This window comes from Mustela nivalis (genome assembly GCF_964662115.1).
Source record: "Mustela nivalis genome assembly, chromosome: 2".
NCBI lineage: Eukaryota > Metazoa > Chordata > Mammalia > Carnivora > Mustelidae > Mustela > Mustela nivalis.
This window is the reverse complement of record NC_139021.1, coordinates 125138514-125161054: the sequence shown is the minus strand read 5'-3', so window position 1 is coordinate 125161054 and position 22541 is coordinate 125138514. Positions and strand designations below refer to the sequence as shown.

General features: G+C 40.4%; 1 long non-coding RNA gene across 1 annotated transcript; it reads left to right on the top strand.

Moving 5' to 3' along the window:
- Positions 1-471: 471 nt before the first annotated feature.
- LOC309858932 lies at positions 472-22291 on the top strand. The gene is made up of 3 exons (XR_014308447.1): positions 472-1036; positions 12712-12790; positions 22173-22291. It is a non-coding gene; the product is annotated as an uncharacterized lncRNA (long non-coding RNA).
- Positions 22292-22541: the final 250 nt, after the last annotated feature.

Genomic DNA, 22541 nt, shown 5'->3' with positions numbered 1-22541 from the left:
GTGCAATAGCATATCACATTCATTCCTTTCCTCACACCTCATTGTGGTTGTCTAATCTGTTTTCCCTTTCAGTTTTATTGAAATATAATTGATATTCAACACTGTATAAATGTCAGGTGTAGACCATAATAACTTGGCATATATATATATATATATATATATATATATATGACTACCAATATTTGTGAATCTCTATCACCTTCACAGGGGCTCTCTTACTCCTTTTAAGTGTAAAATCCCTTCTCTCCAGTAGATCCAAGTTCTACTCTGTCTCTTCCTCTTTCCGAGCCCAGCCCTGGACCAGCTTTGTCCACCATTACCACCACCATGGCACGTAAGTGTTCCTAACATCACCTTTATCTCACACTGTTCTATATCTCTGGCTGCTTCATTTGTACCACACCATTTGGAGCCCCTACAAGGCCATGGGCCAAACATTACATTCCGGGGGGACAGTCTGTCCGGGGACAGACGTTCCCCGCTCCCCCCCGGCCCCCGGGCCCGCTGTGTCCCTGGCAGCCAGGCCTCCTAGCTCTCCGGCCGGGCAGGCTTTTCGTGGGTGTGTTCGAGACAGGTTTTTTTTTATTTTGTATTGTTATTTTTATTATTTGTAACTTAAACCTGGCCACTCACACAGTTGTCTTTTCCCTACCTGGAGCAGCAAGACCCTGGTGCTGCCTTCCCTGTTGGGGGAGGGGGAGAAGTTGGGGGGCCAGGGGCCGACAAGCTGGCACTTGGGCAGCCACCAGGACCAAGAGTCCAGCCTGGCTTGGGCCGGACGGGTGGGAACTGGACTCCATGACCTCTGGGAACCAAGCCAGCCCCCACCCCCCGCTACTCCCCCCCCCCCAGGGCCTCACCTTCCGGACCCCTTCAAGGGCACCTCAGCCTCTGGACCCTGTCTTCCGGCCCGAGCCTCACCCTCCCCGGGGGCTGTCTGTAAAGGCCTGCAGCCTCCCCAGGGCCCTGAGCCCTTCTTCCCCAACCGAGCCCAGCCCTGGACCAGCGTTGTCTACCTTTACCTCCACCATGGCACGTAAGTGTTCCTAACATAACCTTTATCTCACCCTGTTCTATATCTCTGGCTGCTTCATTGCAACTCCAACCTTCAGCTCCTCATGGAGTTAGAAACATTCAAGGAGATAAACATGAGCTTACTGATAGATTTGCATGGAATACCAACCTTTCTTTTACAGGAGCTGGGGTAGAATTGAAATCACCATCACCAAAACAACCGGTCAGACCACATGGTCAGACAGTGTTTGTGGTGGCTGGGGTGGAGCAGAGGGATGGATCAGAGACCAGGAAATGAATGGGTGTTTGGGTTAGGATTGTACTAACTGGAAAGAAGCCAAGAGTAGTCAGTTTCCTTGCAGTACAAAATTCACTTTAGGCACTTTGTTCCTAAAAAAAAAGTAATGTGGTCAGAATGAACCAGAGAATAAGTTATGGAATCAAGTGGCCATCTGTGTTTTCTTGAGTAGTCTGTCTTAATTTTACGGAAAATTAGTTCTGAGCCAGTTATAATTGAATAGATAGGTCTGAGATCACGTTTTTATCACAATTGGGTGAACTGGAAATTAACTGCCACAATCTGGTCCAAATATATTCAGATAACAAGGAAACCATGTTCATCCTGAAATAGAAGGTGACAGGAATAGAAGAATAGAATCACTGAGATCCTTCCAGACTAATAGTATCAAATAGTGGTTATGTGTGAGGCTCTGATCTGGAGCCTGGTCTTATCCAAAGTGAATCTTTATTCTGCCTCCTACTATCTGTGTGATCTTAAGAAAGTTTCTTAACTCTCTGAGCCTGTTTCCTTGTATGTGCAGAATTAGAGATAAAAAAAGCATCACTTATTTAAGAATTAGTAGGAGAAATAAATGACAATGTACATGAAGCTCCTAGTACAATGTGTAGCATATAGTAATAGATCAATAAATGGCTGTTACTATATTGTCCAACACTATCATTTTACAGATAAAGAAACTTAGGCTCAGAGAAATTGAAGTAATTCAAAACAGGGCTAAGACAAGAACTTGGAATTTCTGAATTCCAACCCAACACTTTCTTCAGGGTAATTTACCATTTATCACTCACTCCATAATTTGGATCTTTCAAGTATGTAATTTGTGAAAACTTGAACTGGGCTGAAATACATGTTTTCCTACTTTCTGTGCAAATTGGGTTCCAAGTTGGATATATATAACCTACCCATGAAGAGGGCTATTTTCAAGCTCTTCAATAGTATCATTTAATAAATCAACCATAAACATCATTGGAATCAAGTCACAGGTCATTCTAACTGTTTAATTGAAAAATCTTATTCTTGGTAACACTAATATGAGTGTTGACCAAATCAGTCTGAGTTGTGGTACACACTTACATGTGCCCAGTTAAAAACTGATGCTGTCCAGGCATACCACCTAGCAATACAAGAAGTCACCAAACTAAGGTGTCCCAAATGGGAATAGCTGTCTCTTGTGAGTAATTTCAGTGAGAGAAAAGTCCCTGCAGATAATACATCTAGTTCTGTGTTTTAACTCTTGTGATGGTCAAAATATCCTTCATGCTCTCAGATAACTTTAAATACAGTATCTCCTTGGCACTTAATATATTCCAGAAGTTGCAGCTATCATTGGTCAGCCTGAGAGTTTCTCCTCCCTTTCAGGGACAGAACACACTCAGGGGATTTGTGTCTGGTTTATTTTGCAGTATAAGCATAGCCAGTGAACCCTGGTAGTTCACCTAGTCCAGATGGGAGCCAGTTGTCATGGACATAGGTATTCAATATATAGTAGTTGAACTGAAAGTGTCAAAGATGTGTAGAAATCCATTTGTGTGAGGTGTGCTGATAAAAGTGATTAAAATTTCATTTTAGAGAATGGGGAAGCCTTGACCTAATGAAAGAGAATGAAAGAGAAACAGAGAGCTGGACAAATTTTTTCAAAGACAATATGATTCCACATAAAAGATGTATTGGCCAGAATAGTTTGGGGCACAAGAGGCAGAGACCTCCTGGAGGAGAAAGGGGAAAGGTATTGGCTCATGACCCTATAGGAAGATGGAAGGGGGCTGGCTGAACTCAGGGCTACTGACCTTCTCTCTCCACTCATTCTCAGACCAGCTTTCCTGCAAAGCAGGAGTCACATCTGCTATCAGTCATGGGTCCATATCCTTGACAGCCTTGGGAAGAGAGAAAATAAGTACTCTTCACCCTGTCTCAGTGGAAATAACTCAGGGGAGGACTCTGAACGGCCTGACTTGGACCACATGCCCACCACGGACAATGGTCAAGACCAGGGATGTGAAGTACCCACGAAAGTGGATACCTTTCTGAGTACCCAATTTGTCTACAACTGTCAGCATTTAGTTAATACTTTCTTGGTGCCAAGCATAAAAACCTCTTTCAATTGCTTCTAAGTTAAGAATCATGAATATAGGAGGCGTCTGTAGGGATACATCAAATTGTTCTGAAGGGTACAAGGGAGACTGCCCTGGAAGAAGAGAGAGGAGCCCTAAATCACCAGTGAAAATGAAAAACTGGATTCCCCATAGCAGGGTACATCCTCTATTCCTGAATCCACAGGAAAAAGAATGAACTCCAAAGGCGACCCCTTTCACCATCACCCCCAACACCTCTCTGAACTGGAGTGGATTCAGGTTTTAGGAGGTGTAGAGTTTATACAAGTTGGGATACCTCTCTAAGAACAAGGAACAATTTACTTTTGCAAATTTTACAAAAATATACGACCATGCAAAGACAGTATGAATGCCCCTTAGCTGTGTCCCAGAATACAAGCTTCATTGCTTTCCTGACAGATCCATCTTTGGTAACACCTACCCAGCAAACAGCAGTTGTACCCATATCATTAAATGACATCTAGGACCTCAAACACCCATCCCTTTTTTAGAGCACCACCGAGGAGGACCCCTCCCCACCAGCCCTTGTCTTTTGAGAACTTTTTACAATTCAGGCTCTTTACTAATTGAGAATGTTCTTCTACCTCAATTAACTAAAATTCTGAACATGCATCATTTTTGTAATTATCTGAAATTGACTTCCCACCCATCCCATACAGGCATGATTTCTCTTTCTTTAGCAAAATATGGTCACTGACTAAGGAGAAAGAGGCTTGAGAACACCACTTATTTCAAGGCAAACACTTTGGCCTCCGTGTCACAGGCTTGAACCTGACATTCCAGCCCCAGCACTGCTGAAACTGATAGTCTAGTCATGCAGGGGATTTTCCTGACTCCGTGTCTGTCTCCCATGGCTGTTTATTTGTACTGCTGTCTGCTTTGGTTTGGGACACTGACCTTATAAGCTGCTTCCTCAGCCGAAGCCTGTAGCCAGAAAACTAGGAGTTTCCCCTCTGTGCTCCCCTCAGCCAACTGGAAGGAACTGGCTATTAATTCACACTGTGTAATTGGAGAGAGAGACGGAGAGGCAGAGAAAGAGAGTGAGAAAGATAGAGATTGAGAGAGGGGAGTTTTTTAAAATCCACACCAAGCCAGCTGTGACTCTCTGGACAGCTGAGTCATAGACGACCAGGCAGTTCAGCTGGAAGGCGCACTGTACGTGCTAACTCTTGGGTTCCGGCTAGGGCGGAGGATGGTTCAATAAAAGGGGGGGGGGGGATAAAAACAGAAAGCCACAATTTAATCTCAGATAGTACTTCATTCTGAGACTTGTTGTTATCGGGGGTGAAGGACAAGAAGCTGGTTCCCCTCCAAATGAGATTCCATCCTCATGTGGTTAGTCGAGAATCAATTACAGAAATCTGCGTATTGCTGTTTTGTTTTTTAATACATAAATTACAATAATTGCTAGAAGATGCTGGCTGCTGACTTTTTATTGGAACTGGCTAAAGGTTGTCTTGAAATGTCGGCCACTGAGTCACAAGTTCATAATCAGCTGTGTCATGGCCAGATTTGGCAATCTCACAATGTAGAAGAAGGTCATTATTACAGAAATAATTGGAGTGATGGTTATAGGTCTAAAATTTGTCTGAAATGAAAAAATAACCACCGAAAGATGGCAAAGGAGGACTGAAAAGAATGTAAGGAGCATAGATACGAGCATAGTGGACTAGCACTGTCCTGGGCAGGGAATTCATTCCAGGTAGCATTTCCTGTGTAATGAAATTAACATGTGCCCACTTGCAGTGGGATCTGCTCATTGGAGTCGTGACTGCTTCGTTGTGTTTGTGAAACAAGGATGATCTTCAGGGACTCTGTCAACCCCCTGCTGTTACCTCTTAGTTCTGTGGCTAGAGAGTCCTCTAAGTCAATCTTGTCTAGCCAAAGTTCTAAGTGACTCCCAGTTCTGTTCTTTCCACTCCCATGCTGGGACAATGGTGTGTTTCAGAAGAAAAGCACAGGGCCATGCTGATAGGATTTCCATAAATCCCCACCATAAAGTCCCAGATGGGCCCAAGGCTAGACAGTCATCCCTTAGTTCATCTCTTCTTACCGCTGCCTAGTTCCCACAAGGTATTTCTCGTCTTCTTGACAGACTAGACAGATAAAAGGTGTGTGACTATGTGTGTGTATGTGTATGTGTGTGTGTGTGTGTGAGATAAGGAGATAGGCACCATGGTCTCCTCTTTGTGGATGACCTGAAACACTTGCCTGAGGCCTCTGCTGCCAATATCCTCTCCTTCTCCCCAGTTCCAATTCTTGTTTTGCTCTAGTTTAGTGGTTCTGCACCCAATTTAAACTAGAATCATCTGGGGTGCTTTAAAAAGTACAGTTATCAGGGGCTCCCTGGGTCGCTTGGTCGGTTGGGTGGCTGACTCTTGATTTGGGCTCAGTTCATGATCTCAGGATCCTGGGATGAAGCCATATGTGGGCTCCACATTCAGCCTCCCGGCTGAATTCTGCTCAAGGATTTGCTCTCCCTCGACCCCTCCCCCCACTCATGCACGCATGTGTGTGTGCTCTCTCTCTCCAATAAATAAATAAATCTTTTAAAAATTTAAAAGAAAAAATACAGATATCAGGGCACCATCCTTCCTCCAGCTTCTAGATTTAGATCATATAGTATGACCCCACAAGGGTAATCAGTATTATTTTTAAAGCTCCTTACGTAATCACCTAATGTGAAATCTCAATTGCTTTCTTACTGAAGTCACAGCAGCATTTCAGTGTCTGTCATGTAAAGGTACTATAACATTTAACAAAAGCTCTTATACAGTACATGGAAAATCTTGGTTAACAATCACTCTGGCTGGCAAAATTAAATTCATTTTGGTTTTCTTTTTTTTTTCCACTTCTAGGGAGAAAGCAGAAAGCCCAAGTTTTAGTCCAGACTCTGTTGTAAACCTTTGGGCAAGTAACTTATCCTCTTTGGGGCTGCATTTCTTCTTCTAGCAAAATGAATTGCTTAAATTAGATACGCTTTAAGATTACTTTCAATTCTAGGCTATCAGGATTATACAATCCAAAGGGCTTTTTGCTCAATACTATCATTAAATCAGGCTATCATTTATTAGCTGTGAGATTTTGGGGGGTCTCATCCATCTTCTCGAAGCTTCTCAGGTCCACAGGTATGAAATAAGATGGGAAGGCCAGGTCCAGGTTTCCAAATCTGTTGTACAGAACATCCCTAGCCCAAAAAAGGCAAAAAGGATTCCCAGTATGCAGCAAAGTATCTGACCAATCCTGAAGTAACACACTTAGGTTGACTCTAACTCAGAAATTTCTAGTTATTTGACCATGAAGCTACTGTTTTCTTCTTAAGTCCGACTGACATCCATAGAACTAACTGTAATATGGGAAGCTCAGATCTCTTCCATTTCCAAACTTCTAATGCTTTGTGGTCAAGTCCACAAATCTATTAGATAAAAGAATGAATAATTTACTTGTTCCTTTGACATGGAAAATAGAAGACTATTTGCTCACTGCTCCACCCCAGCTTTTGGCTGGTCAACAGGCAAGGATACAATCTGCATGTTTCAGGGCTTACCTACTTTTGAGAAAACAATGTTTAAAATGAGATGAAATGTCAGAAGTCATTCTGGTTCAAGTCTAAATGGATTCCAACTCTCTTAACTATAACTTGTATGAAACAGGTCATATATGAAAGAGGTAAACAAGAGTTGCTCACCAACACACTTCTTTAGTTTGATCAAATCAGATTAATTTCACATAATCAAGAAGTTCAGAATCAGAGAAATCGTCTATGGAGGCAACATAGAATTTCAACAATGAGTCTAGAGTTAGTCTTGGCTGGCCGGGTAAATCAGCCTCCTCGCTTCATTCTTTTGTGCCTTGGCTTTCTCATCTGTAAGATGGAGGTAATAATTTTCCCTAATAAGAGGGCCTTAATTATAGAAATAAGTCACTTAATATGTGTAAAGCACCTAGAACAATCTTAGCTCATGGAAGCACTTAATAAATCTTTATTATTGTCTGGACCATGAATCACAACTTTGTGATCAATGTTAAATATATCTTGCAGATCTATTTTATTCTGACCCACAAAACGAGTATAATTTTCACATTTGAATGCCATTAGTGGGGTTATACTCTCTGGTTTGACTCAGACCCCATCTCTCCCTGTTGTCATATCGGATCACTGTAGGCATGTGTTACCTGCTGGGCCCTGAGTCTAGAACGCAGACTTTCTAAGGCATAAACTCTTTCTAAGAGTTCTAAGAGTTGCCTCTTTCCAAGGCAGAAATGGTGTTACGTTTCAATGCTGACTCATCAGTGTTGAACAAGTAGATGGGGCTTTCTTAGTATTTGCTGAAGGAACAAATGAGTACATACACGCACAAACATACACCAGATCCTTTCTATGATATCCCATGCAAGGAACTGTTGAGCTTCTGTATCAACATCTCCATGGTAGGGCATTCAGTATCTCTCTGTATTTGGACTTATCTGCTTGCTGGGAATTTATTTATACACTGAACTGTTTAATTCTCATTCAGTTCTCTGATATTTTGAAGTTAGAGGACACAATGGAGAGAATCTGGTCCAGATCTCTTACTTAATATTTGTTGGGAGGCCCGGTGACTCCCAGAAAGTCATGGCCCATCATTGTGATCCCATCCTGTGTGTATACACCTCACTTATGAATCAGCAGCACCTTTGTAGTATGATTGAGAGTCTCTAATGCCTCAAAATGGCAGTTCCCCTGGCAGTCATTCAGCCATTCTTTAAAGCCTGAAGAACTTTACAAACCTACTCAGTCTTTTCTTGAGATGTAAACATGAGTTCCTTCCTTTGTCAACCAATACCTCAGTGATTAATTGCCAACCAATACCTCAGTTAATTAATCCTTGGGTGAGGATGAAGGTGAACAAGAGGAATGGAACACAAAATAGGCCCTGAGGGGAGAGACACATGTTTGGAGGACAAGGGTCTAGAAGGGAGAGTGAAAGAGGGGATGCTGGAGCCAAGGCTCATCTTCTTCACAAGAAGTCCAGGCACAGCCCAGATCCACATGCTGCCTGGTCAGGATATTGCTCAACATTCCCTGGGGAAGAGATGGAAGCGGGGGGATAGGCAGTGGCTAACTTCAGATAATCAGCACGCAATAGGCTTCTTCACCATTAAAGGGAAAAGAAAAAAAAAAAGGAAAAAATATCTATTAGTATACTTTCTAGAGAATCTCATTTCTAGTTGGGAATTGTTTCAGGGAAAGTGAGATGATGCAAGTCCCGCTCAGCTGGAATCACCCTCATTCCTTGGCTTCCCATCAAACAACAGAAATCTTTCATCAGGGATTGCATCTTTCTCTCTCTTTCTCTCTCCCCCTTTCTCTCTGGAGTAGTGACTTTTAAACCCTTTTGATCATCATGGTCTTCTTGAGGCTGTGGTAAAAGTTATAAATGTTCTCCCAGAAAAAAAATTCCCTAAACATGAAGAATTTTGCACATAACCTCAGGCACTGTTCTCACCCCATAAAACCAGTGCTCATGGACTCAAGTTAGGAATATGTGCTCTTTAATGTCTAAGGGATGTGTTGGGATCTTTCACCTCCTGGCCCCTATATTACCTTGGGCATTTCTGGAGATCAGAAGAAGGCACGTGGTTCCTGAGAACCTTGCAGTAATGGTAATATACCCAACCAATTCTCTAATCCTTCCAGTAGGGAAGGTCCTTATCTTTATGCTCATGCCACCCTATGTCTTATTCTATGCTAGTGGTGACCACTATGTATTATAACTATCCATTAATCTGTCTATGCCATTCTCTGTGAGCAAGGCCAGACTTTGACTCTTGTCTTCATGCTTGTGTCCTCAGTACAAGAGCTCAAGGAAGGAGGGAGAGATAGAGGGAGGGAGGGAAAAGAAAATGGAGGAAGAACCTATGGGGTTCTCTAGAACTTTTCAAAGCTTGTAATTCAATAGTGGGGAAGTAGGTGAGAAAGACGATCTAGATTCACATCACAGGTAGTCCTCTGGAATGTTAATATGGTTGACCATCAGAGTGATAGAAGGCTAGACATTGAGCTATATATTTGTTTTCAACAATATTCATGTCCTTGGAGAAATAATCATGATGTGGGACCTATTTTTAAGCCTGTAAAAAGAAAGAAAAATTAGCTGGAGTAGTTGAGAATGTACCAAATAGGATTAAAGCTTTTGAAGAATTTGGCGGCTGCCTTGCCTTCTCCCTTTCCCATCCCTTGTTTCTGTCTGGATGGTGATGATGTGAGAAGAGAACCTATGGGTGGAGGTAGGAACTCAATGGGAAGGCATGGCTGGTGTGTGGTAGAATTACTCTGAGTCATAATAGGAGTTGGTAGATCCGTGTCCGGGCTTTACTGGCTCATCTCCATTAGCCTCCTTAGCTTAAGTGTTGGTTTTATTTCCTTAGCATCCATTCGTACCTACACTGGCAACAATACAATAGTTTTTCCTTTGGAGAGTGATTACACTCAAATTCTAAATCCTAGATCTGGATTGTTATGGTCATTTGACCCTTTTTTTCTAGAGATGACATGTGGACCAGATCTGCTTAATCAGTGCATTGCAGCTTTTCAATCATTAACAATCCACTTTCAAGAGCCATAAAACCTAAGCCCAGCCAATGACTCAGTTCTGGGATGCTTGTAGGAATTATTAGAAAGAGAAGCTCTCTCTCCATTTGACTAGAAGACAGGAAGATATTAGCCTGATTCTTCTGGGAGCCATGAATGAAGAAGGCAGGTGTGTGCATGGAGCCAAGACAGAACAAAGTAGGGCAGAAATGGAGAGCAGTTAGTTCTTGGAAGCTATTTGAACCCTTGTATCCAACTCTTCTGAAATTTTCCAGACTGTCTTTTCTTTGGTGAATGTTGGAGCCTAAAACCCAGTTTGAGTTGGCTTTCTGATCTTATAAATAAAGAAGTCTTGTCTGCTATTTCTCTTTTCTGGCCTCTTTTTTTTTATAAGAATCTACCATTGTGACTCTGAGTTTTGTAAATTTCCTCTTCCCTCTCCCTATCTTATTATATTGATGTTATTTCCTTGGTGTCTTTAATAAAGCTATTTCTATTGTGGAATATGGATAAGAAGGAAGTGTTCAGAGAGTGACCATAACCAAAGTGAGGTCTTGGGTTAAACTATTGGCTAGGAAACTGTCCCTGGGGTTTGAAGTGTTCAGGAGTCCAGAGAACCCCATGGAAGGCAGGAAAGATGCAGGGTTCTCTGTCCAAAGTTATTAGTATGCATAACCTCAGTTGAGGAGTTCAGTACTTGTGTTAATCCGTACTGAGCACCCTGCCAATCTGGTATGGAACATAAGATATGCCATAGATTGCAAATTTGAAAAATGGAAAAGTGGAATGTGTCAGGAAGAAAGGGAGAATGGTGGAAACATTTAGCAATTTTTCAGAGCAGAAATACTGGGTCATCAAAACATAGCTTAGAAGATAAACAAACAAACAAACAAAATATAAATAAATAAAATGATTGTAATTTATTAAATAAATTAAATTTAATATATTAAGCTTTAAAAAGCACAGCCTACATAATACACTTCAGGACTATTTTTATCTACTCCGACACTGCAAAACTTTCTAAAGATTTGATATGGAAAATAATAAGCTTCGGTTATTTGGAAAAAAAACAATACCTCTTTCTCTGAGGATGTCAGATAAATTGAATACTACTACATTAGGCAGTCTCCTGCCAAAAGAGGAATTCTCTAAAAGGTCCTTTGTAAGTCTATCCTAAAAGATCCTTTGTAAGTCTATCCTAAAGGATCCTAGGGAAGTATTTTTTACATTTTGAAAGCAAAAGTCTTACCTAAAATACTATCTCAGGTGCAAAAAGGAGAGACCCAGGGTCACCAATAGTACTGGGACCAAATGCTAATGATCAGTGGGCAAGGTGATAGTGAGGTGTCCAGTACTGGTCACCCAAACCTGTGTCTTTTCACTCTCAGCCAAACAACCCCTTTCCCATCTAGGTCTAATGCAAACAGTGCCCTCAAAGCCCAAACCCCAGGAAGTGGGCCTCTGAGATGTGTTGAGATAGAGCAGGACATCTTACTACATCCTCTCACACAAGATCATTAGCCTATTTAAGAATAAGGAAATTAGGAAGCCCACACATCTAGTCAGAGGACAAGGCCTAGCTGAGTCTGACAAGGCCAGACTCAGAAATTTCTGGCTTGTACGAATAAAGTCTGACTCTCATCAATTCCTCCTGCCAACCAAATGGTGATAGATTGAGGCCTTTAAAACACTCCAAGGCAGACGACATGTCGACCAGCACCACCTAGTGGAACAGAAGCTTTAAAAAGACATCAACTCGTAACACTCTTTACTCTTGCAAGGTTGTTTATTCATTCAACTACAGACTTGTGAGAGCTGAGGCTGCACCATGCACCTTGCAGGAAAAGTTGGAAAATTACAAGAAATTGAAATGGGTATGCCAAGAGCTTAGAATAGTCTGACCTTTGGAATGCTCCAGAAATGTGGGGAGAGAGAACTGAAATCATCATTGACCATCCTTGGGATTTAAACTTATAAAAAACAAGAAGCATGTATTATAAAGGAAAGTATTATTTTTGAAAGTAAAAGCCATATTTATCATGCAACAAAAGGGAGAAAAGATATAGATATTTAGAGCCTTATTTGGCTCTGCCCGTCCCTCTCCATTCAGTGGTCATTTGTATTTAATCAGTATGAGGGAGGCCATGAGAATTTGTTGATAAAGAAGAGATCAAAGTACATAGAAGCTAATCTAGAAGCTTCCCATTGAAAACCACTCTAGCCCTTAACACAGAACCGGAAAAACTGTGATTCTTACCTATTGTTCTTTTAATTGTGGTTGGCATGTTGGGGAAAAAATATGTGATTAGATTAATTGCAAACCTCCCTTTGTCCCAAATATCATTAGAATGACCAGATTGATGTCTGGTTATGAGCCCTCAAGTAGGTATGTATAATTAGGACTCTTGAGCACACATACACAAAATAACTGGAACTAACTTAGTCCAGGAAAATGGAGTTTATTGGAAGGTTTCTGGAGATATTTTATATAATCAAAGAAGTAGTTGAATATCATACTGTGCCAATGGGAGCAGTGCCTCTGGATGTCAGGAACACTGGGAACCAGGGGCTGGAGTGGTACCTGGACTTTCTTGCCTCACCCTTACCTATTATCTCTCTCTGGGTCAATTTTACTTTTTCTCATAGCAAACCAATTTTTCCTTCATAATGAAAAACATGGCCACTGAACATTCAAATCTCTCTTCTTACAGCTTCTGCCACCTGAGAGAGGCTGGCACCCTATCTTCAACTCTGGTTTTTAAAATTCCATGCAGGGCCTGATTGACTAAGGTAAGATGCCTACAGATACTGTGCTGATAATGCTGAAGAAATTATGAAATAATGGCATTTTGGAAACACCTCTACCACTTCCCATGAGGCCTCACACCAACCAATTCCTCTAAGAATTCTTCATTGTGGGGCTCTCTCTCTCAGACACCTCCTGTATATTCCTGACCATCCAGAAATCAACAGGGATGGGTCACTTGCCATGGGAAACCAAAATTGCCTATAGGCAACACAGAGCAGCTGCTGAAGTCCAATCCACATCCATAGTCATATGGGAGATCATGATAGTTCCAAACATAAGAAGGTTGATTCAGAACTGAAAAGAATCATAATTTTGCATGTTCCTTGGGCTAAAAAGCCAGAAGGTGCTTCAGCCTGAGCTTTCCCTCATGAGGGGAAAACCAGAAGTAAATTTTTACCTATGCCTTGGCTCCTTGAGAATAAGAGCAGGGAGAGGGGATGTCCCTGGAGGGAGGTTGCAAGGACTGGATTTCAGAACAGAAAACTTAGGCTTTCCATTAGTCATGTCTCAAGGTTTTAAAATCATTGCCTATACACAGCACAGTCCTACTGCAAGCTTTTGTTCCCATTGCCTAGAAAGTTGAAGCCCTTTCCCCCTACACTGTTAAGTCTAGACAGTTTTGCAACCAAATTAAGTCAACTTGGGATGAAGAGTTCTCAAAAATGACATATGAAAACAATAGATGGATTCAATCTTCAAATGATTGAATTAATGTCTTCTTGTCCTAGTTTTCAGCTGGTATGAGTAGCTGGTCCTGAAAATCAATCTAAGATAAGATAACATTCTAAATTGTGACTATGATTTGTCAGGGTATAAAGGACTCTGGGGTAATATCAATTTTCTCTTCTTTACCCATTCAGATCAGGATTTCTCAGTCAGTAATTGCAATGAAACCAGAAGAAGAAGTGATGAGGAGAGGGGAGGAAACCAATTAAGGAATGATACATAAGAGCCCAAAACATGAGTAACTAATTTCACAATCATTGTGAAGAATTATCTAGTCCAAAAACCAAAAACTGTGATATTGAAATGGCAGCTCATGCAAGAATTGAGAAGGTATTAATACAAAGAAAAAGAGATTCTATCTTTGGTAGAAAACACAATACCAGTTAGGCAATAGAATGATGAAATTAACTACAGGAGAATAGAGAGGATTATTAGCAGAAGGGATCTTTGATGGGAAATGGGGCAGGTTGCATCATAGGACACTTGATGAAGCCAGGAACCCATCAAAATTAAGTTCTGTCTTGAGAGGGATTGTGGTAAAGCTAGATAAGATGAAAAGGTAGAACCATGGATTCAAGTATGGGTTGAACCACCTAAACGGTCAATATTCATGATGGTTATAATTAAATGTTTCACTGCAAGCCCTAATTTTCTTCTATAAAGTAATTGCTTTCTGATACTGAAGACCAGGATTTTCAATTAATTGGTTGGTGCTAATACATATTTCTGGTTCCAGCATAAGAAAAATAAGCTACCACAAAATAATTTCAAGTCCACTCTTTGAAGATATAAATTTAAAAAGCCTACCACATTATTAAAGATATTGTAACTGGCCCTTTTGGGGCAATAGACCTTCACATGTTGACATATAATACCCAGAAGCTCCCCTGTATTTTCTTTTCATCAGAACTGGGTGCAAATGTGGTGTGGAAAAGATTTCACTTTTACATAACCTTTTGTGTGTCCCATATAAAAATGCTGAGGAAAATATTCAATGAGAGGAGCTAGATGATAGGAAGTCCTCTGAAGGGAATAGAAAACAGAAATGTAGTCTGGGGAGGATAAACTAAGAACATTACATCTACATTATTGGAATTAAGGTCTAAGTTGAAAAATTTGTATTCATTAATTGCTTATCATAGAAGTACTGGAAAGAATTGCAGTAGACCCTGGGGATACAAATGTAAAAAAGGCACACCAGCACTTCCTCTGTCCTCTAGGACCCAAAAGCATTTATGCAGAGTCACCTTATGTCACTCCCATATTAGTCAGGGATCAGAGTTGCAAGAAACAGAAATGCACTCAAGTCTCTTAAGCAAAGAGAATTAGTAGGATTAGAGCCCTGAAAATAGGAACATCCAAGTCTCTCTCTGTGTCTGTCTGTCTGTCTCTCTCCTTCTCTCTCTCCTTCCTGACCCATCTCTTTTGTTCACAGAGTAACTTTTATAATTGTTTTCCTGAGATTAGAGCTTTAGTTTTTGAAACAAGATTTATAGTTACAGATTTAGTCTCTTTGTACCCAATTCCAAATCAAGGAGAAAGAGACTGTGATGGAAACAATTCCGGTCAGATATTGATTCCTGGAGTCAACAAATATTATTGAGCACCTACTATGTGCTAGGCACTCACTATTCAAGACCTCAGAGCTGCACCGTAGGCAACATGGATAACCTTGTCTGCTTATGTTTAAGGTCCAGATGGGGTAGGGTGCCGCATGGATAATAGTGGATTTTCTAATAGATGCTCAAGGATGATTAAGTGTTAGAAAGATGTTGACAAAGCATCTATGAGGAGCTTTGAGTTGAGCAGGAGCCTTAAGGAAGCAAGAAAGCATGCCATGAGAATATGTGGGAGAACAGCCTTTTGGTGAAGGGCCAGCAAGTGTAGAAGCACTGAGGTGGGCCCACTTGGAAGACCCCTGAGCTTGAAGCAGAATGAGCAAGAGCAGAGTGGGCCACAAAGAGATCCAAGGCAGAACCAGACACAGCCACATAGATGGCACTAAAGTCTTGGGGAGCCATTAGAGAAATTTGAGCTGGAGAGTGCCAAGACCCAACTTTTATTGTACAGTGAAGTTTCTCCAAGCTAACCTAGCCAGGAAATGGCAGACCCAGGATTTAAGCCCGAGTGGTCGGTGCCAGAGCCTTATCTCTCAATTACCATTTGACTCTCTCTACCTACGAAGCAAGGTCTCAGAAAGAGATTTTTATGAATGTTTTCAGACAGTCCAAAAGTTCACCCATGCTTCCAAATACACTGGGCTTGTCCTCTGAAGACAGTGAGAGAAAACCTAGCACTTGGGGCCCATTTTATTGTCTAAAGACACAGGCGCCTTTGCTAGGACAACTCCATTCAGGTAACTTGCCAAAGTCCTGGTTTCAGCTGCCAGATATCTATAGTACTATTCAGGACAGGTTTGTTTGGTTTTTTTCCCACCCCCTACTGTTCTGTTACCTTCTCCATATCTCGTACAAACAACATGTGGATTACCTTTTTTAAGCAAGAGGGGAAAAGGATCACTTTAGCAGGGTCACATAGCAAGGTCAGGACTATGCTGGTGTTTCCGAAATGGTGCAAAAAAGTCAACTGCTAGGTGTTGCACATAACTAATATTTATGAAACACTAAAAAATAATAAATGAATAAATGAACAAACAAACAACAAATAAATAAAACTGATATCCAATAGGAAAGAGAGAAAGAAAGAAAGAAAGAAAGAAAGAAAGAAAGAAAGTCAGTCAACTGCAAATGGATGGTTCTGTGAGCAAATTTTGTGGGAGTCTCTCGAGCAGATTCACAAAATATGAGCCTGTTTTCTTTAGAACAGAATCATTTTCAAAGTGCATGTCCTTTAATCAAGAGTGCCTGTGTTTTCATGATGCATGTTCAGCATAAAAGAAGGCATAGTGTAAAAAGACAAGCACACAAGAAAACCTTTCTTTGCTTCGAACTGTAAGACAACTTGATGGACTGATTGCAACTTACCAGAAGCCTTGACTTGCTTAAAATTGTGGCCCTGTGTCCCTTTGTATGAGGAAGAATCACATCAAGTGACCACAGCTTTATTATAAAGAACTTCAACCCTAAGTGTCCTGCAATGGGCCACAGGGAGTCACACACACACAGATTCAGCCAGATCTACTTTAGCAACAGCACTAAATGGTTGAAATTCATATTTAATTGGATTCATTTGTTCATCGCATTAAGTATTGTTTGAGTACTTAGCTACATTTCAGGCACCGTCTTAGTCCTGGAGAAACAACCCTGGATGTGATAAGAGTCCTTCTACCATGAAGCTTACATTGAAGGGAGATAGACCAAAAAATATAAACAAGTCAATATGTAACAAATCAATTAATGATGTGTGCTTTGATGGGAAAAAGCAAAGCAGTGCAAGGGTGAAAGGCTGAGGGGGGAATGAGAGTGATTTTTTTTTTAATATCAAGTGTGATCATAAGAGGGTTCTCTGATTAAGTGGAAGTTGAATAGAGATCTGGTCAAGAGTATGGCATGAAGGGAGAAAAGGTTGCATCTAGTTGCCGTATTCTGCTAAGCCAAGGAAGAAGATGGGTACATTTCAAGAACTGTCTCAGCAAGATTTTTAAAGAAAACATTAACCCTCAGCTAATTAGAAAGCCCAATTAGCCAGAATTCCTCCTCACCCTATTTCCTAGGCATTGCAGCTATAGGAAAGCAGCAATGTATACATTTAAACATCCTTAGCAATTTATCCAGAGACCACATGGTATAATGGAAAAAGAATGGTTTTCAAAATAATTGACAAGAAGGGCTATGTGATTGGTGGGCTCTGCTTAGAATTCCAACTTCATTTATTAGTGGTTGTGAGTCAATTGGCTAATCTACCTAAGTTCTACTTTATCAATGGAAAAATGATCTCAACACCTACTTTTGGACTGGCCATAAGGAGTAAATCAGATGCTATATATAAGATCTAGGATGTACCTAAGATCATGTTAAAACATGTTAATCATTGTCCCCTCAAATCCATAGAGAATAACTAATCCATGAAGAGTGTTGCAGAACAATGTAATAAACATAAAATTTTATTGCATTTCCCAGAGACAATTGTAAATTTTAGGATATCCAGGAAACCAGTGCTTAACTGCACTTAAGATTTGTTGAAATGATTATACTACTATATTGTTGGTATCAGTCTCCCATCTGGACTATTTGTTTAAAATCTTTTATTCCAGCTAAATAATCAGATCAACAGACAATAAAGAGAATGAGTACCACGTCTGGAATTTGATTCTAAGCCCTAACATTATAACAGCTAGTCAAGGATACTGGACAGTATGCTTGGATACAACCTCTCATGGTCTGCAAGATTTTCACTTCATCTAGAGGGGTGGGTCTGAGATGGACATCCATGAATTTCCACGTAGCACTCATTATGACAACTTTGGAAACCCAGTACATACTTCATTGGATTTCCCTAAAATGGAATGGATGGGACTCAGTTGTGTATTATTCTTTCCTTTATTGCATATTTATAGCATTAGAACTTGAAAAAAATTCCTGCATCCTGTCTAGTACTTAGTGCAGCATGTGGTGGTTTCTTTATAATATGAATGAGCTATTTTCTCCTTTCTGTTAATGATTTGAGGAGGCTAGTGGCATCAGAGCTCCAGGGTGCTCATTATTCTGCTCTTTCCAAACTTATTTTTAAGTTTTCCATGGATGAATCTTGCAAAGAGAGCTTGAACCACTGTTTAACATCCCCATGCTATCCTTATCCCAAAAGACTTTCTTCTGAGGTTCAAATCATTTTTACAGATGTGATTCCAGACTTTCTCAAAATGGAAAGGTAACATCTTGCTTAATTATAAACCCACTTTTACCATGGGTGTTAACTCTCTTTGAGTTGGCATTATGTGCATACCAGGAATGAACCCCACTGACTTGACATCTGAGGATTTTCTTTAAGATTTCTAGGGGGAGTCAGCCCACTCATGGAAGAACCAGAGCACCTAATACTTGTCCACTATTTCAGAGATGATTGTATGCTTACTAGCCCTGGCATAAGTGGACTTGTCAGCTTTGCTTCCCAGTACCAAGTATGAAGTCAATGAAGCATGAAACTAGTTAGATGGACATTCTGTAAAGTGACAATAATCAAATCTATATGAAGTTTATTGCTGAAATGAGTGTTACTTTTAAGTAGAACTTTGTACCTCATTATTAAAGTTTGCACAACACTTTCAAGGCTATTAGCTTATATGAGTGTTGCAAGTCAATGTGGAGGAAATTACCATGTTCATTTAACAGATGAGAAAATCCAAGGCTTAAGAAGTTAAGCAATTACCCCAAGATCACACAACTAAGTGAAACCGGACCCAAGTCCTCAGGGTTCAAATCTCCCGCTCTCCTCTTTCACCCAAGGTCATCCAATTCCTATACTTTACGGATATACTTATTCATTAGTTCATTACATCAGCTACCAACTTCTTTTTCAAAGATTCATTTATTTATTTGAGAGAGAGAGATCGATCAGAGTAGGGGAGATGTTGGGGGAGAGAGAGAGGGAGAGAATCTCAAGCAGATTCCCCACTGATCATGGAGCCCAATTCAGACCTCCATCTCATGACCCTGAGATCATGACCCAGGCTGAAACCAGGAGTCAGAAGCTAACCGACTGAGCCACCCAGGTACCACCCCTCAACTTTTTATTTTTACTGCTACTTTGCCTTATCACTAGACTTCTGATTTTCAGGTGGCTGATAGGTTATGGAGCCTCAAAAAAATCTCTATGAAGTTTGAAATGGACTCTCTATTGAAGAAAATGGGAAAGATTTACAGATAATAAAGTTATAGCAGAAAAATGTAGTTCTGGGGCTTAATGACAAAAGAAGACATTTAATTTTCTATTTCATTTCTTGTAAGATTTACATCAATAAATCTTATCTCAATAATAATAATATTGTTATTGTTGTTCTGCATTGCCTCTCAACTAGAGGCTAAGCTGAAAAAAAGCAGGAGCCATACCTTAAACTTTTCAAGGTTGCCTATCAAAATATTTATAAAAACGGAACCAGACAAAATATGTTGTTAGAGCTATGATAATTGGCTAATATAACTGATTTTGTTGGGTGGTCATGTGATTCAAAAAGTCCAGGGAGATATAAGTAGATTCATACTGGAAAAGATTTTGCTTCCTTTTAAACTGGTCAGGGAGAAGAGAACTTGATGGCTCATCCTGTCTCTTTTTTCTTGAACTGAATGTGGACATATGCTCTGGCTCTGGTCCTGTAACTGCCATCATGTGACATGAGGCACTAAGCATTAGATTGAAAAGACACCAGCCAAAAATGGCAGGGCTGAAAAATCAAGAGAAAAATCCTATATCTTTGATGACATCAACAAGAGCTGCACTAGTACCAGCAATCACCTCCGTCTAGTCTTCTTATTGAGACACCACGTGTTTGCATTGGTTAAGCCATTTCTAACTCCGACTACATATATTCAAAGTTTCCTACTGAAGTTGAACCATGCATCTGTCTTTGAGCTTCCTAATAGACAAGACAACAACAAAAAAAGAGATACTTGATCAGTTAATATTTGTCATTATCCTTAAGAAGAAAAATTTCGGTTACTCAAGGGAACTGTTGCTTTTCATAAGACTTAGTTGTTCAACAAATGTCTCAGGAAAGGCACCAAAGAAAGACATTGAATTATGTAGAAAATATATTCAAATCGCATCCCCACATTAAGTGCAAAAATTATATTTCCTGTGGTTGTTTCGTGGAGCACTTTTTAATGCATATCAAGGACATAATACCAAACCCTCATTCAATGAAAACAATTATATAAGAGATACAGATTTTGTCGTTTGTGATGACATGGTTGGGCCTAGAGGGTATTATGCTAAGTGAAATAAGTCAGACAGGAAAAGACAAATACCATATGATTTCACTACATGTGGAGTCTAAAAAGCACAACAAATGAATAAACAAACAAACAAAAAGCAGAATCAGACCTATAAATACAGAGGACAAATTGATGGTAGCCAGAGAAGCAGGGGGTGGTGAGAGGATGGGCAAAATGGGTGAAGGGTGGGGGCAGGCTTCCAGTTATGGAATGAGTAAGTCGTGGGAATAAAAGGCATAGCATAGGGAATACGGTCAATGGTATTATCATAATGATGAATGGTGACAGATGGTAGCCATCCTTATGGTGAGCAGAGTATAATATAAGGACTTGTTGAATCATTATGTTGTAGCCCTGAAACTAAGGTAATATTGTATGTAAACTATACTGAAAAAACAAACAAAAACAAATTAAGTAACAAGGAAAAAAAAGAGAGAGAGACATATAAGGCCATATGGCCTTTAATGGTGTTTTGTTGGGCTTTGAAGTCATAGAAATAATAAATAATATTTTTTATTTCTTCGTCTAAGGAACTTTGATCCATCTAAGTTGCTGTATGATTGATGGAAGACAAAACATTTTTCCCTATTATATAATTTAAAGTTTCATAAGACAAATCCCTCCTCTGTGGAAATTTTCCAAAATATTGATATGGAGTAAAGAGGTTTTAGGATCTGTTCAGCTTCCCTAATTTTCTATGACTTCATTAATTAAATCGTTGCTTAACTGTCTTTTTCCTGGTTAGATGAAGTCTGAAGAAGGTCATTTAATTGGGTCTTAGTCTATCAGACAAACCCAGCTGGCCCATTGCTGAATTAGGGAGAGAGGAAATACTGACTCAACCCATTTGAGCAGAAAGCAGCGTGGGCAGGGAGGGTCAACCTTACACATCTTTTATTGCAAAAGAGTTCCAAATCTCTTGAGACTGGATGAGTGGGAGAGAATGGATTATGCTTCTGAAGTAGAAACTATCTAGAAGAACAGGATAACAACCTTTTGGTACAAAAAAAAAAAAAAGAATGAGAACCTGCCTTCAACATAGGCCACCCATTTGTTCATTTTGGTATCTGTGCAACAATTGGGAGTTTCTAAGCCTTAAGACTCTGTGATCATTAATACAAAACTGGAATTAATCTTAGCCTTGGTATTTTGTCTTAAGAACAGAATTGGCCCTGTGATCCATAAGTGACTCATTGAGGAAATACTTGGGCATGCCGCACAATATGAGGGCAATATTTTAACAACAGACAAACATGTATTACATGGGGGAGAATCATAAATGAAAGGAAAATAAATTAAGGAGTCAAGAACCAGAGGGAGGCTCACAGCAAGAGGCAGATACCATTACCCTGGAAGTGAAACGCCAGCACTTTGGAAACAAAACATATGTGCTGGAATCATCAGTGAACTTGAAATGAGACTTAAGAAATACCCACACCAGTTCGCCTTCCCTTCCCTTTGTGTTTGCTGCATGCCAAATAGTTGAATATAAAGTGTCTTAATGGATGTAAAAGCATTTTACAAATTAAGTGCTCTGAAAATATAAGCCATTATCATCATTATTGAGAAAGAGGAGACCACCATGTTACTCAGATGATGATGTCTAATAGCCAAATAGTTTCCCCAGAAGGAAGCTATGAAATTCTAAACAAAATTAAAACACACGCACTCACACACACACAATTTTCAGTGTTTGGTCTTGAACCGGGTTATAACTTCCTACCAGTAAGAATCCCTTTTCACCATCCAGGGTTTCAGATCGTGGTAACCAGGAAGAATGTACTTCTCTGTACTTTCAGAAGAACAGAGAGAAGCTGAGCCATGGCCCAGAGTCCCCAGGCCGGCGTTGGCAAAGAAGCAGAGTACTGCCCTTTCACCCACCCCCACGCTGCCCCTGCACTGTGGTAGACATCGATAATCCATCGTGCCATTCTGCTAATCTCATCAGCAGCCTTAGAATTCCTCCCCACATAGTCTTCCGGGAAGCTACTATCAACTAGTCGGTACACTGAACTGAAAACCTATTTGCCGTCTCAGCCCTCTGTGAGCTGGAGTGCTATGCTAGCTCTCTACCCAGCCTGATTGGTGGAGCGGCTTCAACTCTGGATAGACATCCACT